The following is a 6,425-nucleotide window of genomic DNA, read 5'->3' on the forward strand; positions in this document are numbered from 1 at the left end:
CTCAACACATCAGGCTTAGGAATCTCAAAACAGAGTACTCCGCCGCAGTCCTACTTGCATAACTTTTTGAGCGGTTAAGTCACCCGACTGAAATGACCACTAGTAAATCCAGTATGTGCCTCCGTGAGTACTCTTGGTCGTTCATGTGGTAAGACCCATCACCTTAGTACTCCTTATGCTCCTTGGAAGTAAAGATGACCACCAATTAAACTATACTTCTATGCTTTCAGGGCCAATTTTTGCGTGCATCTTGGGGCATATGCTTGGGAAATGTACCATGAGATTAGGAACTACATTAATTCATCATATTTTATCCTGAAAAAAACAATAGCAAATAAGTGTATATCAAAGAGCTCAGTGCTAACTCCTTGGTTTCCATCTAAGGTATGCAAACATGATAGACAATATGCCCCTACATGAGACTTTCCTAGTTGTGAATGATTTCGAAATTGAACTTCCCTCATCCAAGAAAATAGCTATAAACTCTGGTAGATAATCCTAGAAAGTTTCTACCATATTTGAAAAGTGGATGGCATGACTTTAGTGGCATAAACATCCCATTCCGTTATAAATGTAGTTTTGGACTGATCTTCAGGTGCAATAGAAATTTGATTATATCGACTATAGCCATGTGGCATCCATGAATGAGTACATCTCATGGCATGCAAGCTGGTCAAGTCTCCCATCTATTAATGGAACAAAAAATGGGACTGGCACTCTCTGGGCATTGAACTTTATGTAGTCAACACATACTCTTAGTTTTCCATTCTTTTTGGACACCACTATGATCAGAAAATTCCAATCACTCTAATTGATTGCATAGATGAATCCAATCTAGAAAAGCTGTTCAAGCTCAGATTTCACTTGCTTAGCATAGTTAGGATTCATCCTATACCTTTGTTTTCTAATTAGCTTAGCGTCCGATACAAGTGGTATGTGATGCTGTAAGTTTTTTGGGGATCTCCCCTCATATCAATATAATTCCATGCAAATACAACCTTGTATTGTAAAACCAAATTTTGAACAGCTTGGAGTTGGTCATCGAGCAATTGAGCACTTACGACAACTATAGATGGCTCCTCCATGGTAACTAGATTAAGCTCTTGTGTTGGTATTACCACCAAGTGCTCAGCATTAAGATAAGTAACTATCATCTCTGGCTCAACTAACTCCCTTTCACCAACTAACCTTCAATGAAGCTACTAGGATATAGATACTACTGCCCCAACAACTTCTTATCCTTTATCTTTTGTTTGAGCTCTATAGCTATCTAAAATAGATCAATTTGTCCCATAAGCAAAATTCCTAGTCCTTTGCCTTGCTCGGGACTCGATAAACATCCATCCTTAGGCTTAGCTTCTTGTGTCACTTGGTGGACATTTGTAGTGTGGTTTTTATTATACCAACACTTGGAGTACAATGCTTAGTTTGAAACTTATCCTCAATGTGTCCTTAGGCTTAGCTTCTTGTGTCACATGGTGGAAATCTGTAGTGTGGTTTTTATTATACCAACACTTGGAGTACAATTCTTAGTTTGACACTTATCATCAGTGTGTCCTTGTTGTGAACCCTTTTTGCACCATTTCTCATTTTAACTAGGCTTGCCTTAGAAACCTAGTCCTTTTGAGGCCTTTTTGAGCTTGCTTTTGAACTTGTTTAGTTCGGAAGAAGCATCTTCCTTATCGCCCCCCTTTGAGCTTTTTTTTTAACTTCTTCTTGTCAAGTCCACTGTCCTTCAAGGCTACTGCTAGATTCTTCAAGGCTACTGCTAGGTTCTTGTCGTCCATTGTTCGCTACTGCTAAATTCTTCATATGTCTTAGTTGGATTGATAATATTTTGGAATTGCAAGTCTATCTCAGTGCAATCCATGATCAACCAGGGATGGAGTGGCTTGACATCTAGTGGTGTGCTCAACTGATTGATGAGGGCATACATTCTCAATACAAAGTCCTGAATAGATTCATTCTCTTTTTGCTTCAAGTCACTTAGCTTAGTGAAAAGATACTCCTCAATTTTTTTGTATCTAAACCTCCTAAGAAAAGCCTCAAAATTTTATTATCAACTGCAAAGTAACCAATTGGAAATTGGTTAAACTAGTGTTGTGTTGTTTTTCTCAAGCTGCAATTCATGTACTCCTCCTTGGCCATGGCACCATTTATATGGAAGACCCATGGAAAACTCTGCAGATGACTATATGGATCTTCATCATTAGCCCTTTAAATTCCTTGAACTTCACTTTAATAGAATGAGTTGCCTTGGCTTTGGTGGTTTTTGGATCAGGCACTACATCTGTTGGATATGGATCTACAAGATTGAGTGGCCTCGGTCTCTGTTGCTCAATTTTATCCCTAATACCACCCGGTGCAACCGAGCCAATACAGTGTTGGTTTTTTTATTTAGTTCTTCTCACTCTAAATGTGGCAAAATTATATTTTGTTGGTTTGTTTTATGTGCTGGGTTTTGATAGGCCGCAAGTGACTTAAAGTGGTTCTCATGTAGAGGATAAGTTTTAAAAACTATAATGTTGGTATCCTAAAAGTCAAATCCAAGGTGTTAAGAGTGTAGAGCATGATTGCTAAGCAATTTTGTTTTTTGGAACTCCTTCAAATTCCTTATGTATCAACTATTTGAAGAATAGCCATAATTTTTGTCCAAAGGAGTGTCCAAAATGATTGTATGGATGCAAGGATACATGGACAGTTTGCGCATATGCTGAAGCATAGATATGCTTTATGAGACAATTACTAAGGTTGTATGTGATTATATGGCACTACCATGATGTGTTAGCTAGTAAGGTGGCACAAGTCATGTGGAACAAGTGATGTGGCATGTGACTTGGAGCAACTAATGTGGTAGGCAGTTGCGTGGCATACAATAAATGCAAAAGACATGGAAGAATAATATACAATTTCTTTCCCAAGTGAGAATGGGTACTACATTTAAGAGTTTGAGTTGTACTTTCTTCCATTGGACCTAATATATCTCTAGGATAGTTACTTTTAAAAGGACTCCAATGAGATCTTAGTAGAGTGCTATGGTGCTTCACAATAACAATTCATGTTTTGGCTCATCCATGTCTTCATTGTTTTGATTTTGTAATTGGAGTCTGAGTTTTGAAAGAATTGCATGTTGACATTGCAATCACGTATATATATCCTTGTATTTGTCGTATGTATAAGTGCAATTAATTTTGTATCTCTTAAACAGTTAACTAGTTTTTGAACTATTGTATGTATCAATTTTTAGTCCCTTAACTTTCATGTAGCCCTAGCAATTGTTCTAACAATTGGGATTGATCATCAAGCTCACTTCATTGCATTCTCATACCAGATCTCCTGCATTTGGAATTTGCATTTGGAGATTGTGATCTTTAAGGCTTTCACGACTATTGGTTCTTATCTTGGCTTTCCTGTACGTCTTCCTTTTTCTATAACAGCTTTTCTTATAACTACAAAAGTTTCATTTTTTGGCTATCCCATGAAAGTTGTATTTGGTGGAGGAACGTTCTAATGCTTCTTTACTCTTTAATACCACCACTGACAACCTCAACTAACTTTCTTGGAGTTGTGATGGCTTGTACTACACTTCTCATATTCTCTTCTAAAGCCTTCTACATGTGTGTTTCTTCCTATTTTTGCTATGTCATCCTCTTATATGAAGGGATCATGTCATTTGCCTTTCCATTTCCCTTTGCTATTCTTCTCATACCATACTAGCAAATAGTTTTGACATTTGTTGTATATTTTGGCTATGATATTGCATGATCAGAAATGGTAGGCTCCATTGCTTATATTGTTGATTCATGTGCTCCCCGCATGATCCATGTCAGAACTTGTCCTTTGCATTGCACATTAGCTTGTTGTATGCCTTCATGAGGTCAGCGTTATTGCTGGAGAAAGTACATTAATCGCATCACTGCTTTCATCCCCTTGCACAACTTGATAGGTTGAAGTGTCTATTACATCCATTTCCATATGGGATGATGTGATGTTTTGCATCTACTCTTGAGCCTTGTTCTACGATGGCTCTTCTAAATGAAGTAGTAAAATTTTTAACCTCTTCATTTTGAGATTCATTAAGTTGCTCCTATTCATGTTGGACATTATTCCCTTGGATTACGTAAAGGGCAAATGGGCCTTTGGTTCCCATATAGGTTATGGTAAAATATGTGGGTCTTCCATGGCACATGTTGAGGTCACTGTAGAGGCTTCTTTTGGTTGCATATTTTTTTCATTGATTATTGCCACCAGTAGATAAGGAATTTAGGATTTGTCATTTCACCTTTGTTTGGTTGACAACAAGGCCATGTGCTTCATCTATCCTTGCATCATTTATCAATCCAAGAGGATTAAGTTTTGGCAAATGTGACATGTTTCTTGATGCCTTTGGTGTTTAGGAAATTTTCCAAGAACCCAAGCTATTTCCCTATGAATATGATCTTGGATCATGCTATGTTATAATCCATAATTTTGTATAATCCATAATTTTGTGCCTTGGGAATCAATCTTGGATATTTAAGAATCTTGCATCTAGAAGTCTTAAGGGGTACTCTTGCTTGAGATTTGGAAAGTCAAAAGTAGCCTACATTGTTGTGGTGTTGACTCTATTGAGAGATATATATCAACAGGCTTTTGGATGTTTGTTACTATTCCATACATATCTTCCTGCTCTTCCCTTCTTTTCATATGACTTAATGGATTGAGTGATGTTCTCAATCATTTTGGGGTCAGTATCAATGATAGCAACCTCTAAAAATCACTTGGACTTTAGGAAATCACATATAGCTTTTGAGATGTTATACATGGATACTCTAGGCCACCCAAGCTATAGTATTTTCACCTTTTGAACTCCACATCTTGCATGCAAGTGTTGCTCTTTCCTTGCCATTGTTGAAACGAGGACCTCTTTTGTATTCCACCTAGCTCCAAGCTCTAGGTCAACTTGTGACTATTGCATCTCTTCTTGATTCACCTCTTCATAATTTTGGTGTCCAATATCACCAGATAAGCACCACATTGGATCTAGGGCCCTTTCTATGGGTATTGGCTATCCTAGAACTTTCTAACAATAAGCATATAAGAGGTATCTCACCTCACTAAGTCACACATAGGATGCTCACACATACTTTGGAAAAACAAATAGGATTGCACTAACAAAAACTCATTTAAAAAAGTTTCATTGCAACACTAAATGCACTTTCATCTAACAGAGCACTATGGATGAGAGAGTGTGCAAGAAATTGCTCACTCACAAAAGAGGCATTTATTGATACAAGGGGTAGGGTGACAAGCAGTTTGTAACTTATCTTTGTAGTAGCTGATTTATGCATCCAATGCTAGGGTGAAGCTATATTGACATGAAGGGAAAATACCTGAAGTTGCACAGTTGAGGAAGCTTTAAATCAAAGGACCACATCCTTAACCAAGTGATATGTCTTTTCACTAAATACATGAGGTATAGCTATGTCCAAAACCACCCCAAAAGAGATCCTTCCATGGGCATTGGTCAAACTTGTGTAAGAATTTAACAGCTCTTTGGCATACATCACATTTCTTTACATGGTCATATGCATCTTACCATAGTGTTGGTGACCAGTAATGTTCTACTAAAAGGCTTTTTCTTGATGTGGCTTAGCATTTATGATCATATCTCTTGCATCAATTGATTTGAGTTCAGCAGATGGTCTTCTTGTTATTTGATGTGTGCACACCAATCAGGAATGCATCTATTTGAAACAAAGGAGAATCAAGTGTCATACTCTTCTTTGGTTGGCTCTGGTCATCACTTGTGACATATGTGATTTGCTATATATTATTGTGCTCCCACTTGCACGACTGTTTTAAAGTTAAATCTTTGCAATAGTGAAAGCACTTTGGTTAACTTACCTATGGTAGATTAACTAAATATGACAAGGCTTAATAATCAATGTAAAATATAAAAGTCAATGGCCAATAGATCAAATCTAAATCTTTACACGTTGTAGACCATTGCTACAGCTTCCTTTTCCTTGGTGATGCAATTGCATCATTTAGGTGCTTGCTAGCAAAGTAGATTGGGTAGTCTTTCTTGTATTCACCCAGTTGACACAATGCACTCCATTTTGCATATTTGGAACCATCAATATGCACATGACACTCATCGTCATAATTTGGAGCTATAGTACGGGGGTTATGATCAATCTCCATTTGAGGTTTCAAATGCCTACTCACATTCTTGTCCATGTAAATTCCACCAACATCTTGTATAGGGGTCTTGAAATCATGGCATACCTGAGGATGAATCTTCTTTAGTATCATACATGGCCCATAAAACACTTGTCGACCTTTAGCATTAAGAAGAGATGGTAATTCTATATTTTGTCCATATCATTAGCAATCCCATGTCTAAATACTATGTCCTTGTGTGTGACCAAGAATTGCATTTT

This window comes from Dipteris shenzhenensis, chromosome 29, assembly GCF_047967505.1.
Source record: "Dipteris shenzhenensis isolate YYH24624 ecotype China chromosome 29, Dip_SZ_1.0, whole genome shotgun sequence".
NCBI lineage: Eukaryota > Viridiplantae > Streptophyta > Polypodiopsida > Gleicheniales > Dipteridaceae > Dipteris > Dipteris shenzhenensis.